The sequence below is a fragment of the Etheostoma cragini genome, chromosome 2, assembly GCF_013103735.1.
Source record: "Etheostoma cragini isolate CJK2018 chromosome 2, CSU_Ecrag_1.0, whole genome shotgun sequence".
Classification (NCBI taxonomy): Eukaryota; Metazoa; Chordata; class Actinopteri; order Perciformes; family Percidae; genus Etheostoma; species Etheostoma cragini.
Window position 1 is genome coordinate 12730654 of NC_048408.1, and position 20872 is coordinate 12751525.

Genomic DNA, 20872 nt, shown 5'->3' on the forward strand with positions numbered 1-20872 from the left:
GCAAAACTTATTAGGGCATGGCCTAACAACTAGACTACAAAGTAGTTTAGATAAACAATTTAAAACATACAAACAACTAGGCAAATTGTGGTCACTTCACAGCAGAAACTATTTGTATAGTACTACATTAGTTTAAATCAGCATATCATTAATTGGAAGCTATATCAATAATTAGATAATCGTTTAATTTTAAGCAAAAAGAGCAAATGTTCCCTCATTCCTGCTCCTCAGCTGTTACGAGTGTCTGCTTTTCCTTCCTTCCATCTTATGTGATTGGAAATTTTTTTCTAAATCAATTAATTGAGAAGATAATCTGCAGTTTCATCAATGATGACACGTGTACAGATTACAGCATTACATGCTGTAATTTATTGCAGCTGAAATATTAAAGACAGTTTGAATGTCCTTTACTGAACCATTTACTAAAAATGAATCACATTTTGATCTTGGAGGCACAGTAGAGAAAATCTGAATGATAAAAGAAATGGTAACAATGAATTGAGGATAATAATTCATACGTGCAAAGCAGCAAACTACAAACAGATTCAGCACAAAGGCAAAACTCAAGAGGTCTCTCATGGTTCAGGATTTCCAGGCTTGCTTTTGCCATGTTTGGTTAACACGGTGTTTAGCTTAATTTATTTTGCCCATTTTATGCAGGATTCGCCCAGCTCAGGATGGAGATGGGGAGGTAATAAATCCGTGAGGTGTCATCTTGCTCCCCTCCCCTTTGCCTGACATCTGCGAGTGCTATGCCACTTCTGATTAGTGCCGCCCTTCCCTCCCAGAAAGCCAGCAGACAGGAACAAACTGATTACTGCCCATCTTCAGGGGATTGAAGACACCTAACAGGAGGATTACATTAACATGTTAACGGACGCTTCTCACCTGCAGCTCTCCTAATATCACTTCCATACTGCTTTATTTTTTGGGGAAGGGGGTGAACTGTATGTGTGGTGTATTTCATCTTCAGCTGAAGAGCAAATAAATGAGGAAAGATAGTGATTCCCTCTCTCTCCCAGGGTGCGCTATCTGTCATTGATGATAGGTGAAGAGGAGAGGGGCGCCTTTGAAGTTTTTCGACATAAAAGGCGCAAATAAACGCAAACACATCCTTTCAGCTACTCACATAAAATTAGGACCTGCTAAAGATGGGGGTAGGAAGCTGGCCTCCGCAGCCACACCTAATCACTCTGACGGCAGCAAAAGACTTCAGTCTCTGCTCTCCTGGGAACATCGGAATTAAGAATGAGAAGAAAAAGAAGTCAACAAAAAGAGTGCTTTAATCTGCCTCAGCTACTTTTCCACTGTTTTAAACAATGTTCTGCAGAAACAAAACAACAAACAACAACCAGAAAAAGAGAAAAGTTTCGCCGCCCTCTGAAATAAATATGAGGAAACTTTGAGTTGGTTGACAGAAGTGTGGATGAAGTTGACTCTTGCTCTGGTATCTTCCGTCTTTGATATTTTCACTGAGGAAAAATCCTAACGTGAATCCTATGAATCGATTACAAGGGTGGACGGGATAGTCCCTCCTATGAACTACCTCAGAGTACAGAGTAACAGCACAGACAGTGATAGTTATCAGAACTGTAAGTGTGAGGGAGCTCTTTTCACATTATTATTTGAAGCACTGCTCCAGACAAAATGAGCTAACTGCCACAGGAGATAAAGGGATTTAGAGATTCAAAAGAATAGAGATTTAAAAATTAATGGTGGAAAGGATTTGCCTTCATGTTTCTACAACTTGTTAGCAGAACATGACTTATAAAGAGTCAAGGAGACAAATTGCTTTTAAGAATAAAGTGATGGTGAAAGGGAAAAAACAAGCGGTGAATATTTAATGGGTACCACAGCCTCTTCACAAACAAATCAATATGGTGATAGTAAACATAAGGAGACTCATACTGTGGCATGCAGCCTGGGAAAGGAGGCAGGACAGGTGTCAGCGGGCCCAGCCACAGAGTTTAGGTTTATCTTGACATTTCTGAAGGTTAAAAGATTGTAACTGTCTATCTATGTCAATCACTTGGCTCAAAGGTCACAGCTAGTCTATTTTTCATTAATTATACCCTCAGATGTCTTCAGAATTCACAGACACCTAACAATTCCAACTCCCTAAACAACGGCCGCTGAAAGGTTGTGCGAGCGGAATACATACATACATTTATTTATCTACATTCACATTCCCACTGATGGTTGGGTACATTTGATGGTGATTTCAGACAATGATGTATATCGCTGCAATTAAACATGACATTATTTCTGAACGAATAATGTATTGTGAATAAATAAAACCTTTCTACTGTATATTTATTACAAAATGGGAGTACAAATGAGTACTTTAAATAATGCCTTACTGATGAGAATGAGAGCAGTCTGTGGCTGAGAGCTGAACGCTGCCATTCTGTCACTTTCTCTGTGAATATAAAAGCTGTAGCTGCTGTTTCCCTCCTGATACTGATTTCTTTTTAGTGTTCAACATTCCCAAAGCAGCATTTTATTTTATTTTGTAATTATACCAACGGCCACCTACTAGAAGCCATTACCCCTAATAGCTGCCATGTCGTATAGTCACTCTAAAAAAAAGAAGAAAAAAACATTTGACACCGTCAGTTAACACATTATGCCTTTTTTTCTTACAGCATCCACATATTTCAGGAACTCAATTACAAAGGTGGTCTAATGAACAGAATGCCCATAGCCTCCCAAGCAATCAGATGTAACCGTTAATAAATAAAAGAAATCCAAAGAGGAATTAAGGACATGTTTTGAAGGCAAACAGATGTCCTTTTTCTAATTCAGTATTAGTTGATGTTATATTTGTCTAAAACATTCATTCAAAAATAAGTATTAGTTGCAAAGTCCTTTGAAGAACACAATTAAGACAGATTGCAAACTTTTACTGACACAGTGGTTGCATGTAAGGCTTCAATGAAAACACTGAATGCACTGCAGGACTGTAGAGATAGCACGGCAGAATGTCAGCGTTAAAAGGAAACTGGTTTCTTACCAAAAGAAAGACCAGTGTCTGCAGCATCCCAGAGAGGCAACTGGCATCCCTCTGAAATATACTTGGGAGAGATTGTGCCTGCAGGATTCTCTGAATTGTGCAAACCTCCCCATGAAAAAGTGATAACATGGACAATGCAGGCCCTCTTTGATGACAAAGTAGGAATGCTTACTCTTGACCCTAAGATCAGAAGGACGGCAGAGGACAGGACAAGCTTGAATTATCTGCAGACAATCAGTAAATAAGTATATTTGTGTTATTTGCATAGCAGTCATGGCTTGTATTGTCATCGGTTCTGGTCATTAATGAATTACTCAGACCTATACTGACAGTATCTTGCTTTGGAGTCTTGTTTTTGAGTCTGTTAGTGGCAGCGTGAACCTCGGACAAAACACGATTGGCTAGTGATTGGATTTATTCACCTATTAGAAACTGGAGATCTTTATGTGTAGCGGAACCAAGGAATCCTAAGGAACACTGTTTCACCTGTTTCTGTGAAGTCCCTTGCACCTTCTTACATATCACTTCTGTAATTTAGACTTTCATTTTGTTTTACTTATTGTGGATGGGGCTTTTACAGTTTGCCTGTCCATTACTCTGCCTGGCTGTCACCTTTAACCTCTTCGGGAGCACTAAATGCTGTTCTTGTCTTACCAAGCGAAACAAGGCTGAAATAACAACGCTTCTTTTCCGCTCAGGGGGCATGTAAGAAAATGGCACACAACCTGAAGTGAACAATTGTCTGTGCACTCAGAGCACCTCTCAGAGCATTCCCCGAGCAGGATGCTCCACTGCTGTGACCAAGCCCTAAAGTGAGCGCTGGACTCTTCTGAGGCATGAAATAATAATAACATCCCACTTCCGTCTCCCAGCCAGAGAGGAGGGAAGGAAATTATATGAGGGCCTTCTATTGTCACCGCTCACTAGAGAGATACCAGTATCCCCGAGACTTTAATGGGAAAGACAATAGCGCTGGCCTAAAAAGGCTTCCTATTAAAATTTAATCAGAGACTTTTGTCTCTCGCAATATGTGATGGTGTGACGGTGTGTGTGTGTGTGTGTGTGTGTGTAAGTGTAAATGACTACAGGGACAAGTACCAGCACTCACAGCCCATCTTCATCCCCTCTCGTGTTGTTTGTTTCAAGTTCATCCCTTCCCTGTACCTTGGGAGAGTTATTTCATTTTCTCCCAGGTGTGTCACTATCCTTCTTTAACCACCCAACCACATGGCAACTGCTCGAAAAAATGTTAAGGGCAAATTGGATTAACACCACGGTCTATGGTCTGGGCACTTAACAAACATAGATGCACTTAAGGGAGCCCACAGAATGATTTGTGACTGAACAAAGAACTGGAGAGATGGAGCCTGGGCATGACCACAACACTGGTGTAATATGTCATCTACCGGAAGAGCTATCAGCTCAGCCTACTGGAAAAGGAGTAAACTCCCAAGTGCTGAAGGTAAATTATATAGTGTCAAGGGCTTCTCTCCTACTTTTGTGGCTTAGACAAACATGCTTTATTGTCATCAAATCACAGGGCTTTTGCCTAATTAGAGGTAACTTTTTTTGTTGGCAGTTTTGTATTCTCTTTAATACAGGCGCCGTTTCTATGGAAGAATATGTCTCAGTATGATCATAAAGGTAGATTGAGCTAGAAACTTTCTTTATTTGAACAAAAAAAGTTGCCTCATCAATGAATTTCGTGGTTTTCAGATCCTTTGATAATTAGTAACTAAAACATTGTTTTTGTTTTTTTGCATTATTTATTTTCTTTTGGGACAGCCAGTTCAACAAATCAATAGTGGAGGTTAAAGTATGAGTGTGATGAACGTGTTGACTTACGGTAGGGAGGCCTGACCCCAATAAACCTTGAATAAATTCTAACATTATAGAGCTGTGGCCTGTTGCATTCAAAGGATTCATAAAAAAGCAAATGCATTACTCTCACTCTCTCTACTTCTCCTCGTATATCTATCAAGTTTAGTTGTGTTTAGAGATTATTATTAAATTATTAAGTCAGATGGTTCATTATCATACCAATGTTTTAGATGGATGATTAGAAGACACAAAGAAAATGAAATTGTTGTAAGACACCAGCTGCTCAAGTGAATTGAGGATTTATTAACTGAAGTTTTACACAATAAAAATAAGGTTTTATATATATATATATATGAGGAGTGGCAAATTCCATATATATATATATATATATATATATATATATATATATATATATATATATATATATATATATATATATATATATGGAATTTGCCACTCCTCATTGCCTTTGTGCAATATTTATTTATATATTATATATATTTGTAATTTATTTCCTCGATAATTTTACAAATAAAAATAAAATATATACCAACACTAACACTACAGGGCCATATCAGTTTCATCTGGTGACATTTAATGGCGAGGCTTAGCCATTGATTACCTCTCTATGCTTTGTAATTGTTTCTTCAAGGTACTGTGATCCTGTGTGCAAGTGAAGTCCCACGTATGGATTTCTTTCCAATTAAGGTTGGAATTATTCACAGGGGGCTTGCCCTTGACGGCCTGCAAACAATGACATAACATTGGAAAAACATTTTTGAACCAATCGATTAGAAACAACCAAATGATGCTGGCTGCATGATAAACACCTCTTCTCCATGGACCTACACTATCAGGCTCTTAAGAGGTCTGGTGTCAAATAGACACGCATACATACACAAAAACACACTTCCAACAGGCCTGATCTTGTGGTCTCAGAGGCAGCTAGTTCTGAAAGTATTCTGCGCCACCTGGAGATGGAAAATAAGAAGGTAGGGAGTCAAGATCTATGGGGAACACTGTTCCGAAGGAATGGCTTTATGGAAATGAGGGTTAAAGGGAGCATCGTCTGCCCTCTGATAGGGAGCCTATAAAGCGCTGACACATGCCCCCCCGCCACTCTCCAACATGAAACCATGTTATATGAGAGGGGGTCACCATTCACCCTAATCACGGCCGTGACATGACATGCTGTAGGTTGCCCCTCAGTGTTAAATATTTATGTCAGCACCACCGTATTGCCTTGATGGCTGTCAAGACTTTGACACATGCTCTCTCATTCTCTATCTCTCTCTCTCCTGCTTTCCATTAAAATTCAACAAAAACAGAAAAACAGCAGAATAACACAAAGGCATAACTTAAAGGTAGAGGCTTTTATGTACTTATAACAGCAACTGGCCATTGGAATTGACACCTTACCGTATATGCAACTACATGCACTATTTGAGGTGCTTATTTGCTTCATTCACAACTCTATGCATCAGTGTGTATGGGTTGAAAAGTCCAATTGGAGACTGTCCCAAAGACTGGATGAAATTTACCCGTCACCCGCCACATTCACCACACTCCTCGTAAGTTTTTGTTCGAATAAATGTCCCAGTTAAATAAACCAAAATGTGTGTGCTATACTAACATTTGGCTGTATGTCCTCTTTTGATTTCCTTCCATAGTTTAGTTTTTAGAGTGATTTAACTTACATGCAAGGATGTAAAAGGTTTAGGGGGTGACTGAGATCACTGGAGACAGTGCTCTTCTCCTCTAGCCTTGCCGGCTCCCCCATGATAGGTGTCAAAGATATTCTAATGAATGTCAGAGTACATTTCAGGGGGCCATGCTCCGTACAAACCACTGGAGTGGCCCATCTTATGGGGCTGCCAAACCCCCACCACTTTAAGTTCCCCAACACCCTCTTCATGTTCAGGAGGGTTAAGAAGATTAATCAATGTCAATGTCTTTTCCCTTTTGAAGCCAATAAGGTGCACACTGTCTGGCCATGCCCAACAGAACATCACTTTGTTCCGTCGCACAGCCGCCCCTTCGCTGTGCTCACTGACCCCCCAGCAGTCCCACTTGTCAAAGTCAAGGGGGCGTTTGGCGTTTAGTAGAGACTGGCCTTCCGGATAGCACTCAGCTCCGCCCTGCTTGACCTATTCTCTGATATTTGACCACTCGGTTGCAAGACACTTGCTCTTTCGAGCTGAAATGTCACTGGGGCATCTTGTCAGCTCACAGACACCTCGGCTTGACAAGCGATTTTACTTTGGTGTGCTACAAGGCAGAAAATACAGGGCTGAGGCCGTGGCCTCGACGCAACCAAACTGTCAGCTAGCCAGCAGGGCTACTTGATACTGACTTACTAGGCCAGTGATTTATGTAGTGTGGCTGGGGCATTATATCAATATCGGCAAAAAACAATGATGGCCATGCATAAGAAATCTGTAGTGCTGTGTTCTCTGGGTATCACAGCACCAGATTAAGAGTAAACAAGCCCAAATTAAGTGTTTGTTTTAATTAACATGATGACAGCAAACTCAACAAAGCATGTATCCTGGGAACTATACATGACATAAAAGGTCAACTGATAACCTTTGACTTCCTCTGCACTAAGCTTCTGCCTCCTTTTACCTCTCGTACTTTCACCCTCTCCTCTCCTACCCATCCTCTCTTTCCTTGTCACTCGGACTCCCTCCGGTCCATTCACCTTTAAGGTTTTTACTAAATCAGCATGTTTTTCAGTTAAATGAGGGAGAGCACACACCTTTCCCCTTTCTTTGACCGCCAGTGGCATTACAGCATGGAAGAGAAGGATGGGGATTGGAAGTAGCAGTCGCATCATTTCTGGTTTGCGCAACCTGCTCAAAGTTTGCAACTAAATGCTTGTCTTCAGTCGAGCTGACAGGGGAGAAGTGGGCGCTCAGTGAACCATGGCCGGGCTGCCATGAAATGACAGGAATCATTGGCATACATTTCAAACAGCCTCGCGCTATCCTATTAAAGTGCCACATCCCCACTTTAAAACAGACAAGAAGGAATCCACTTTGATAGATAGAAACTAAAATGGCTTATTGATTTTCTCACCCTTTTTTTTTCGTTTTTAGGAACTTTTAAAAATGAGATATTAGATAGATTGGGAAAAAGACAAAAGTGGTAACTTGTGACATTGCAGCTTCTGTATATTTAAATTCATTGACATGTTTAACTTGTTTTTTAATTAGGGAAGTACAATGGCACAGTAATCTAGCTATGGATTGTCCTGTAAGCACAGCATATATTAAAATAAATGTTGGGCACCATACTCTTTAATTGTTTGTCACACATCATATAGCGTTTAATCACATTATGTGCAACCTTGAATTTCAGTGATAGCTTCGGTCTTAGTAAATTTAGAGTAGACAATGATTTTATGATGCCACAATTTATTAAATCACCCAAAGACAAGGAGTGACCCGGTATGTCATTAGTAGCAACACAATCAATTAAATCAACAATGAAAACTGTTGAAGTTAGAATAACCCTATAAAATATCTAGTTTAATGTGATACTTATCACTAATATGGAGCTTTATCACACAATGTCAATGCCTCATCCAACATAATGATCTACTGTGAATACTGTTTGGTGGGGACTAAAATATTCCATGCCCAGTATAAATGGATATTCTGCATACTAAGATGAATTTACTATTTCATTATGTTGAATTTTCTTTTTCTTTCTATTAATATCTGGATGAGTAGATCACAGCGGTCCTTGACCACTTATGGCCTTCTAACTTCTAACGGCTGGACTTGGCTGCTTCTAGCACATTTAACCCATTATGACAGAGGAAGTAAGGAGACATAATGGTCCTTTAAGCAGTTTACAAAGCTGTTAGTAGAGGTGCAGGGAGTCATGAAGTAGAATCAGAAAGGGGGCGAACATTTAGACAATGGTAGAAATGTTTAAGGAATTAGATTTTAAAAGTGTATCTGATTGCATTAAGCTGATGCTCAGGTTTTAGGTGATACTCGTGAGGTTAAAACTGTAAGGATAACCCGAGCGGTTTATATGAAACGCTCAGTAAGTGCTAAAGACCAATTAGAGGATTTCTAAAATGAAGCTTATCCAACTATTTTGTTTTAAAGAATATTTTAGGATCACTCTTACCTTTCAAATTTAGCAGTGAACTCAGCGAGATGTGTTACTCTGTAAATATTGTATTGCAGAATAACCAAATAATAATAAATATTTTTTTAATTATTTCAGAGCTGCCTAAGGCAAGTGGTGGTTCATACAGTGTCAAAGGGCTTGTGTCTGGCTGCAGAGTTAAATTCAATAAGTTATATCCCAAACATCCTTCTCCTAAAGTCAATTACCAACATTTTGATTAAAAAGTATATGTAAAATGTTGACTCAATTGAAAATTCAGGAACACTTTGACACAAAGCATGTTGATTTAAACATGGAGGCAGAGCCCTTAATGCTTCCACAGAATTAGCCTAATCGGTGACTGTGGCTGGACAAAGTCCTAACAACCTTGTCAAATGCTTTGTGCCTTTCAGAATAGAGACTGTGTTCTGGCCCATCAGTTTCATAAGGCCTACATTATGGATCGTTGAGTATGTTGAGACACCCATAGCAGGGGATCTGCTGCCATGCTTGATTCCCACACTGCTCAGCAAAATATTATAGCCATAGACATAACATGGTGTAAAAAACAATGATCTCCGGGCCACAGCCATCTTCCTCTCATCTATCATTCAATCTTCTCTAATTAGAGTATTTTTGTCATACTGAGAAAGGGGCACTAAGTAGCGCTTCTGGGGATGTGAATGATACAAAAGAGAGGGTCTCATTTCCATCTGACAGTGTGATGGAGATTAAATGTGAGCTTTAGGAAGATAAATGGGCATCCCACGACCCTCCGACACTATCTGCAAAGCTGCTCTATAACCCTCCCTGGGGAATCGCTGAATATTTGGGGCCTCTTTTGTTAACTTCTGCATAGGTTTGTCAATAACTTGTCAGGTCCCTAACTCATTGCCTTTAAAATAGTAAATACATTTAGTAGAAAGGAGGAAATTAGACCAATAAAAATGGGGATGATGTTAAATACAGAACATGATTTTAGTATTCATGTAGGTTTATGGAATTACAGGAAAAAAAGTTGTGTTTGATAGTTATGTTGTAACAGAAAACAATGACACTATGACAATAATATTAATTGATCAGTTAGCTGCATAAAATTGCAATTTGAGTTTTGATTGTCGGTAATCATTTGAAATATAAAGAATGTCAAATGATACACAGAATTTTATTTTTTATCTAAAAAATATTTGTATATGATTATTGTTATTTTATACTGTTATAATGTGTAAATGGATTTTCAACAACTTAACAAAAAATATGTTGACAAATGTATTTTCTATTTGCAGAAATATACTGCAGAAAGTAAACTTCTGTCAAACTGTTTTTTTTTTAACTTAACAAAAAAAGTTATACCTTAACTGATACAGTCAGGTATTACACCCCTGACTGTATCAGATGTGTAATACCTGAATTGTCAGGAAGGTTATTATATTTATAATTATTATCACTGCAATTTGTGACACCTTTACAAATTCAAGTTCATTCTTTAACTTGAGAAAAAGGTAATTATTTAACTTTTTCTAAAATAAAGTGACAGAGTGTGGGCGTGTACCAGAGGGGATGAGTGAATGTAATTGAGTGTACGTGTCACTGTGTGGAGTGTGTGGCTGTGCGCGTGTGTGTGTGTGTGTGTGTGTGTGTGTGTGTGTGTGTGTGTGTGTGTGTGTGTGTGTGTGTGTGTGTGTGTGTGTGTGTGTGTGTGTGCGTGTGTGTCGGTCTCTCTCTCTAACAGCCCCAGCGGCCCTGCTTTAGGCCCGGTGACAGGGCTCTGTCTCTCAGCCACACTTGACTGGGTCCCGCTGACACTCAACTGTCAAGCCGGCAAGCCCTCAACCACCGCCCTAACATGCTCTACAGCTTCACCCAATTAACTTGCTTTCACTTGACATCGCGGCAAAGAGCTTCATAATAGGTGGTCAAGGTGCAGTGTGTCTGCTTTCGCCCCTCTCTGACGACTAGTAGTGCGCATACACACACATTCAAGCGTTGCCCCCACCATCCACCCCCCTCTACTACCTCTCAATGCTTTTGTGCCTCTGTAGGTCTAGCAGGCCTCTCTTGGCTGCCTCTGCCTGTTCAATGCACTGTGACAGCGGGAGAGCATTGATCCAGGAGAGGGGGGATGCAGTGGAGTACAAACGTTCTGGCACAAAAACCTACGCACACTAATCCTGCTGGACACAACTCTGTCTTCTCACTATAGAAAACAAAACTATATATGCGGATATGCACATCTGTGAGCACCTATGCTTGCATGAACGCTTGTGAGCATGTGTTAACATGCATCCATGAATGTTTTGTAGTTTGGTTTGTATATGTGAATGATATCAGTGTGTATTTCCAAATGTGTGTGTGTGTGTTTATGAAGCATTGTGTGGCTCTCTTCAACTCTCTCTCTATTAGACATTCAGTAAGTTGGACACCAAGCCAGACTGGGTGAAGGAAGGAAAGCGATTTGACCCCCAACTGCGCGTTTGGGGAAGAGGGTCTTGAAGCATGTCAGCTCCGCTCAGGCTCCACTTCCCCTCTGTGTCCTTCCTATTTTTTCCCTAGCGCCAGGCCCAAACTTTGAAAACATCCACCTTAATAGGACCTAGTCAGCGAGAGCTACTCTTCCGTCTATCAAACTGTGATCCAGAGTGTCAGCCAGGGCCGGCTTTGACAGAATGTCTCCAAACGAACAGTACAATGGTGTTTCCCTCCCCAGCATTCGGCTACTCTAGCGCAGCCCCCTGGCTGCCTGGCCTCTCCATCTCACTACACCACCTCTCCCCTAGTTCGCCTGCTTGATTTCACCTCATAGAACACCTTGCAACAGTGGGTTGACTGACAGCCACAAGTCAGCCTAATTGTCTTCTTTCCCAATTTAGAGCACATTGGAATGCTTCCGTCTTATTTTCCTTTTTAAAGAGCTTCACTTTTTCATGAAGATGGAGGAAAAATTAAGCAGCTCACCATTATATAATCACAATGCCTTATCAAACATGTGCTGCAGTTCTGCCATACAATGCAATGATAAAAGTAAAAAGAAAATCCTTGTTGTATCCTTGTTGTAATCCTCATTGTATGTTTCAAAATCATATGAGGAGTTGTTGTAGAATTTAGGAGCTAAAGTTTTAAGTGCCAGTAGTGATTTGTCTGCCTCGTACCCCAAACTCCAAAATGTGTATGTAGAGAAAATAAATACTGGGCTTATATTCCCACAACATAACAATCCCACTCGATCCATTCTTCACTCTGCCCAAAATAATACAATTCATTGCTGTTAGGCCCTATGGCATCCCCAATTTGAAAAGCATCGATTGAGGATATTGACCATTCACCAGATGCAACTCCATGTGTCTTAACACAGTGTGCTGAAATTATATCTGCCCTTCCTGTTAAACAATAGGCTCCCCAGTGGTCCCCTACTGCATGATAAGTCAAAACAAATATGAGAGGTGAAACGTAACGTCAGTAACTATTAGACACTAATGTGTTTTGCTTGTAATACCCAATTAGAAATTATTAAATGTTAATTAATATAAGTATTCCATGCAACAACACCACATCATATTGTCTTGATTGCCTAATACTTAATACTCTTAAACCTTTACATTTTCAATGCTGCTCCTCTAGGCATCCTGCTCACTGAGACATCCACTGGAAAGAAAGAGAGAGACTCAGAGAGCTGGCTGTTACTGAGGCCTAAGTGTTGTTTGGTTTGGTGATCTGATTGTTCTGTTGAGTTTTGATTATTAATACAAAGTCCAGGCTGCATTAGAGTACGCTTGAATCAGAATCTTTCTGATGACTTCCACAGCCGAGGCGTTGTCCAATAAATTAAAAATAACACAGCCAGCTATTTGTGAATCAGTGCTTCTTTTGCCCCCAAGACCATTTTAGGTAAGGGAAAATAAAGTCCTTACTCAAGGCCCAGAATCGGAGACTAGGCATGTGGTTTCATCTAGAGTTTTGCAGCACCTGAACTGCAGTGTACAGTAGCGGTGGTCTCAGTCTCTCTCCTCTTCAATCCAAATTTGCCCCTTTAGCCCTTCGGCTGCCAGTGCAGTTTGTCATTCAAATTGTATGAAACTACTGTAGATTACCGAGGGGGGCAAACTGCACTCTGGCTATACACTGTAGCCTCTTAAAAGCACTATTTGATGTTGTTTTCTCAGTGTGTGTGTGTGTGTGTGTGTGTGTGTGTGTGTGTGTGTGTGTGTGTGTGTGTGTGTGTGTGTGTGTGTGTGTGTGTGTGTGTGTGTGTGTGTGTGTGTGTGTGTGTGTCTCTCTCTCGCTCCTACTTGACTGTGCTGGTGTTAAGATGGCAACACTTGCCCCTCTAACCATCACTGAGTCAACAAATGAGTCCACACTAGGTGCTATTGGAGGAGCTCCCAGTGGTTTCCCAAGTTCCTGCCAGAGCTGGTGGAGGCGTGCATACTTACGCATGCTTTTGCCCAGACACACACACACTAAAGAACTAACTGGTCTCAAGGACACTCATGCGGTTTCACATCTAGTCAACCACCCAAACAGACCATTTTGGGCTTCCAGTTCACTTTATACATCCATATCCACAAAGAGAGCACTGGCACAATGTTATTAACACTTAATCATTTCCTCTGACCTAAATGCTTTCTTTATGGCGCCGTGGAAACAGCAATGAGAGTCATGATTTGGGTTTTAATCGGAATGTCAGAAGTGACTTCAGCGAACACACAGGCGCACACAACACACACATGTAATGGCACATACAGGAGTCGCATAATGAAATATGCTCCTGACAAGCTATGCGTTTCCTGTACACATAATAGGAATGAACCTTGCTTATATGTATATTTATAATAAAACTGGAATCGGGCCCTCAAGTATTGGGTCTGTTTTAGGTTTTATGCTCCACATTCAAGCCATGGCTGCTTCCTTTAGTGAATTCTCAGTTCATATCAGTATAAGCAGTCTGTTCTCAGGAGTACCATTAGAATAAGATAAGTATTTGGCTTCGAGTAATAAGCCTTTTACTCTAAGACCTAACTGTAATAAAAGAAGCAGCAACATATCTGAGAATGGAAGAATGATTTGTTGGAGCGGGATGTGGCTAATAACAATTTCATGACAGACGTTACCTGTATGTATGTGTCCCAGTGTTTCCCATTAATCACACTGTTCAGTTTACCTATTGCATGAAATGTAATTTTAATCCAACTGAATTAATTATTTGATTTTACATTTAAACAGATTGTGAGCATTTTCATTTGTATAGCTTTACTAAATCTTGGCTGTAACCCTGTTTTCAAGGAAGAAATAAGCAGTCTGGAGAAGAATTAAGCAAGAGAGGGAGTAAGAAACAGAGATAGACGGGTGTAAACGGGAAAAGGAGGGGCGGAGTATTTTAATGCCTGTTGTCACCACGTAATGTCCTCACTACGACAAAATGCTGAACTAGAGAAACCGGAGACGACTTTTTTTAAATCCCCTGCTGGCTCCAACATATCTCTGGGATATTCCAAGAGCACAACGTATAAATCTGGGTCTTTCCACATCCAAGTCCTGGACACACACGCACGCACGTGCAGACACACACACGCACGCACGTGCAGACACACACACACACACACACACACACACACACACACACAACTGGGCCCTTGTCAAAGTCTTTGGCTGGGTTATATTGAGACTATAATAACATGCTTTCAGTAAGACAAGGTGTTGGTCCTCTTTATCCTATATCATCTTTACTGCTGTGAGACTTAGCAGAATGAGTCACACCTCTCAATTATTGGCAGCAGAGTTAAATCTGGACTTTTGATTATTGTGTAACACAGATGAGGCCAGAGAATCCCATGGCCTTTGTTTAGTTAGTTGTCTCCGCCGTTCACCAGTTGCATTCCATAGTCATGCCATGATTTGTTTTTAATTTACTTTCTCTTCCCACAGTTTACATTTTCTCTCCATCTCTCACCTTGGTATGTGCTTGTGGGGTGTGCACAGACTGTTTGTGAATGAATGTGTATCCTTATGGATTTATTTATTTGTTTCGGTCAACCACAAGCCGGCAAGCTGAGGAGGAACCGTCATTTTTGGATAAACAGTCACCGAACACGAGGGAGGGGAACAAGGAGAAGAGAGAGGGGGTGGGGATGAAAAGAATTGGAGGAACAAAAGGCAGACAGAGGTGTAGCATGTTTGGGAAAGACAGGGACTCTCCTGCAGAGCCTGGGGGCACAGTGACGGCGAAATGTGGTCTATTTCCCCCCTGGAGCTTGTTGACAGGAATTTAATGCCGGCTCTAACATCTGAACAGCACAGCAGGAAAAGGAGGAGGAGGCAGAAGAGGGATAGGAAATACTCTCCCCACCTTCTTCAAGTCAAACACAAGTCTGTGTGTGACTGTGCTGTTGCTGCCACCTGAGGGACACATTAACATCATACCCGCTCCCCGTCAGCCTCATTCCCCTCTTCAAGTCACACTTATACACATACAGAGACACGATTCCACAAATATAAACAGACTCTCTTTCACAAACTCACTGAATGTCTTTGTTGCCTGCCCCAAGGGTCGATTAGGTCGCAGGACCAGGCCTGTCCCCATATGGAGGCTTTTGGTCCCACGCCCAGTTTGATTTCCCCTCTGCCTCCCTGATTAAATCAAGCTGGACATTTCTGTGGAGGTGGGAGAGGAGGGAGAGGAACAAGGGAGGGAGAGAGGAACTACTGCCAAACTTTGAGGAAAGCAGCGACGCACTGTACCAGACAAGTCACACAAGCTTATCTTCTTCTTTCACTGTCTACCTTTTCTTCCCTTGCTCCTAATCTTTCTTTTGTTTCCTCAAAGCATTCCATGTTTGAAAAATGTATTAATGTATACACTATATGACGCAGAGAAGCAAAAATGTCATCTTCAGAGGAAGGGAATGGCAAAGTCTTTAAAAAGGACATAAATCTAAATTAGCCTGAAGGACGTGGTGAGAGGACTCAGTAGTTGCTAACACATTCATGGTCACCAAGCTGGGCGGCGCAGCAGGGGAGCAGGAATGTGGGAAAAAATGTGCCAGCTGGCTACAGACTGCAGGACGTTCAGCAGACTCTGCTCAAGTGTCCAATACAATACCCTGACTTAAGTGGCTTGTCATTTTACTCACGTTTATTGATGCCAAAACATTTTCAAATGAAAAAAAAATGAAGCCACAGACGTCTTTAATGCGATCACGTAGGCACTGATGTTAATACTTTACACAAGCAACATCAAAAGGGAGACATCAAGTTTGTTTTCACTGTACAGTCCATCAGACCAGCTCGATGTAACGACAGCAAGTGATGAGTCAGAAAGTTGTGTTTTTTGTGGTGTAGGAAAAAACAACAAGATGCTGGGCTAGCTCAGTTTAATGTGTCTCAGGATGATGACATCATGACAAAGTGAGTAGGTAGGAGGTAAAGAGCAGAACAATAATCATTCACCCCCATCAACTTCTGCCTCTGTTACATAAACACTCATTGATCTTCCTTCCCACTTTCTGACAGCCACACTGGAATAAACAACTAATGCTGTTAATGCACACATACCTAGAAACAGTGAAATATCACATAGCAAAGTCCTTGAAAAATACACAGATCAAGAAAATGGCAGATTACCATACAAATAAATTATGAGCTTAGTGACATTTTAAGGATATTTCCAAGAGCATGCATGAGTATGTACTGTATGTGCATAGAAATCTATGTGTGCACTTGCATAGATAAGATGAAACTAAACAGCCTCTGTTGTCCGGCTTTTTTACTCTGGAGGCCTTAAACCAATTTACACACCAACTCCTTCCACTCCTCACATACAGCCGCATGATGTTTAAATTAAAGAGGGAGGAAGACGGAGGGGTGGAGTGGGGAGCAGTGTAAAAGAGAGAAAGAAAAAAAAGTTTCCTGAACATAGTAGAAAATTATTTTCTCTGGACAGTTTTAAGAGTCGACATCCTGTGCTGGAGTTCTCTAATCATCACCAGCGCAATTTACAATCAGAACACACAGCAAGCCGGTTCAGACCAGCTCATCTGTTGACTTTGGCCCCAGCTGAGCACCGCGTCCTGCTCTGTGTATGTGTATGTGTATGTGTATGTGTATGTGTATGTGTATGTGTGTGTGTGTGTGTGTTGTCATTTGAGACTCGGGTGACTCTGAACTGGGCCCTGAAAAGGGTGGGGTGAATGTCTGTGGGGCTGAGGCGACCGCACACATACACGTTCCCTCTCTCTTTCATATACACATTTTTGCACAAAGGCACACACCATAAAACATCCACTGAACAAACATGGAAATGCACTTGAGCACACATGCATGCACAAGTAAGATTTGGGCATAATTGAGCACTTGATAAACACATATCCACGCCACCAGGAGACTATTACAACACGCACAGCCTCAAAAACAATTTGGACTGATGGATTACCACAAAAATGCCCCTACACACACACACACACACACACACACACACACACACACACACACACACACACACTTAAACTCACACATATATATAGTTCAACACATACATACTCCTCCCTCCCCATATCTACACTCATTCAGTGTGGCCCTGGTTCACAATGCAGAGGCCTTGTGTACATGTGTGTGTATGCGTGTGCATGTGTGTGTCACCCTCGGGATGCTCTCCCACCCACAGTTCCCTTGGCTGGCCTCCACCTAACTTAAGCCCAGTGTGGTGGTGCTGCCTTGCCGCAGGGCTGAACACAGCTCACTGTGTGTCTGCCCCCTCACAGCCCCAGACTGTCCCGACCATGGGTGCTTCTGATTAGGTGGCTTAATTACAGCTGTAAAAACAATGTTGATATAAGCCTCAAAATTGCAGTGTGTCAGATACTATTAGCCAACCTTGGACTCCAGCCATTGTTATCCAACTCCTCCAGCAACCCTCCCTCCCTCCCTCCCTCCCTCCCTCTAGCTCCTCCCATGCTTTTCCTCAACCTTATGATTTTTCCTCTCCCCTCCACATTTTCTTCACTCTTTCATGCCACAAGCTGCAACACAGGGCAAATGGCCCGCACATAAACAGCAGTGGCATGCCCATTGACCTTGACACAGCCAGGGAAGTCAGAGAAACCTCTCTGGAATACCAACATGTTGGAAACACATGATCATAAAAAGAGAGAAAAAAAGAAAAGAAAGAAAAGTCATTCACTTTAGCTGATCAGGTGTGAATTACACTTCAGTTGTTTAATTGGCTCTTTGGCCTGGGATGCTTGACCTTTTCAGTGGTCTTTGGTTGTTCAAAATAAGGGCTTTGGCTCTGCAGCAGAGAAAGAGGATATTATAATAGCAAACATTGCAAGGCAGTAAAGGCTTCCAGAGAGGGAAGGTCAGACAGTCTGGGACAGGACACAGGGCTGTGTGTTGGAATCTTTGCGTTTCGGTGACAGTGACTAAGGAGCAGAGTGCAAAAGTATGGAAGAAGTCTGGTCCAGGGAAAACTCTGCAACACCGATGAGTTGAGGCAAGGAAGAAAAGCAGACCTCAAGTATGTAAATCCTGGGTGGTCCAATCTTTGGAGTTAGAGAAAGTCCCCATCTGTCTCCATCCTTAAGGCAACTTCAACATCCACTCTCCTGAGAACCAGGTGTTGTGGATGAACGGCAAACATTTATCAGGCTCACTTACAGCTAATCAGCTGAGTTAAGACAACAGGCACTGGAGAGACCAAAGGGAGTGGGTAGAACTTGACAAAAAGGCGGTGGAGTGAACTGAGGGACATGCCAAGGGCGTGTTTCCAAACCCCACAGGCTTCCATGGTGGCCTGCCTTGGCCCTGTGGCCTTTTCAGCAGCTTGCACTTCCAAGGTTTTCCAAACGTGTAATGCCAAGGCCCCAAATTCACAATCGGTATAAAGATCGAGACATGAGACACGAAAGTGAGGAAGCAAACCACCCAGGCCTGTATTGATTCTTGTGGACCGGGCAGGGTGTGTCTCTGCAATTCCCAGCCTTGAAAGGCCGTCTTGTCACTAAAGGTGGAGGCAATACAGTATGCCATCGTTTGAATAATTGATGACTGATTCCTAAGTAATCAGTGTCCTCACAAGACAATGCATTCTCTCTCTCTCCCTGGTGGAGAGAAAGAGCTCGGCCTGTTTTTGTCCCGATGCCTTTAGAAGCAAAAGGTAAAAGCTTTAATGCACTGAAGCCACTGGAAGTGCTCCCTCTGAAGGACTCCCTCTGGAATCAGCTGGGATGGTGTGTCTCTCCTTATGAGGGGGCCTATCAGAGTGGCCTTCCAGTAAAGGGAGTGAGAGAGTAAGAGAGAGAGAGAGACAGGAAGATAGAGTCATTGAGTAGATGCGTGAGTGCACGCTCATACGTATGTGCTATAAAATGTATACTAAGTATGAAGTTTGTTTAGGTGGTACACATAAAAGTATTTGTGCATGTACAAGAAAGTCTACATAAGTGCCCATGTGTGCGTGGGTGTGTTGGGGTCTCCTGGAATGTACAGCCCCTTCCTCTAAACAGGAAAGGAGTATAGTTAATAGCATCGCCACCCTTTCCCCTCATACAGAACGGTGGCCAGACTAAACGTCAAATGTGTGCCAACCCTCTTTGCACCAATAGTGCACATAAAGTCCTATTTCCTGAGATTTCCCCCAAATTTGCTGTCTACAAAGCAGCTGGCAGAAGACATGAAAATATCCCTATCAATCTCTCTGCAAACTATTTACCTTCTATCTACAAGATATGTGAACATGGCAACAGAAAACAGAAGAGGCAGACAGTTGTGGAAAGGACGATTCAATAACTCAACGAATGCTTGTCTGGACATTAGCAGGTAATTAGGTGGATGAAAAAAATTGATTCTGCATGTTATGGCAATATTTTCTGTGGCAATACTGTATCGATACACAGACGCCAAGTAATCAATCTTTTATTATATACAGTATGTGTTGGTAAGTTTGTTGGCAATCCCATTTTGCAGCAATAAAATTAAAGTGGGATGAACAAACAGAGAAAATTATCATTTTAGATAAAACAGATGTTGACAAAGTTTCCTTTTGGGGACAAACTGTAATTTGAAGTTGGAAAAAAGGGAATCAATTGCAATATACTGCAGAATATTGCAATATGTTTAAAATGGCAATAATATCGTATTGTGACTTAAGTATCAAGATAATATTGTATAGTGATTCCCATCCCTAGTAATTAGTAAGTCGGTGTGCTGTTTCTTCAGGAGTCCCGCGCTGTGAGGTCGAGGACTCTTTCTGTTGTAGTGGGACTCTCAATGGGCCTGTGTAAATTCACCATGTGGGCCCCTTGTAATACAAAGACACGTTTATCCACACACACACAGTCCTGTTATTATCTCATAGAGCAACCCCGAGGGTCACACAACATAGTGTCCTGAAAAGTACACTAAGCGTGAAAAAAAACTCACAATGCTGTGACTCCTGGGAACCACACATTGGTACACGTACAGTGCAATGTATTTGTCTTGTTTAAGCATACCAAAGAAATTTTAGTGATTTCATGCTTTTACAAACTCTGCATGAATCAACTCTAGCTAATCATGGCCGGGTTGTAGTGGTAGAGCAGGGGCACATGTACTGAGAGATATATGCCTTGGTCGCAGAGGTCAAGGGTTTGAATCTAACCTGTGACGATTTCCTCCCCTTCTTACCTAGCTGTCCTGTAAAAAAATTAAAGGCGGAAAAGCCCAAAATAATCGCGCCTGGTTCACTTTCTTGTCCGGTTATTTGTGGTACCAAAACATATGTGTAGCAAAAACCTGTCAAGTGGCCAGGTTGGCTCAGTTGGTAGAGCTGACTCACATGAACATAGAGGTTTATGCCTTGACGCAGAGTTTGAGTCCAACCTGTGAGGATTTGCTGCTTGTCTTGCCCCTCTCTCCCCCCTTTCTCATCTAGCCCAAAAAAGT

The 20872-nt window shown here is 41.7% G+C and overlaps 1 long non-coding RNA gene across 1 annotated transcript in view; it reads right to left on the reverse strand.

The window, feature by feature from the left end:
* Positions 1-362: 362 nt before the first annotated feature.
* The window catches only part of LOC117936714, a 31144-nt gene continuing 10634 nt past the window's right edge, over positions 363-20872 (reverse strand). The window contains exons 3-4 of the long non-coding RNA XR_004655007.1: positions 1130-1227; positions 363-845 (exon numbers count right to left, since the gene is read on the reverse strand). This is a non-coding gene — a long non-coding RNA (uncharacterized LOC117936714). The remainder of the gene's footprint in view (positions 846-1129; positions 1228-20872) is intronic.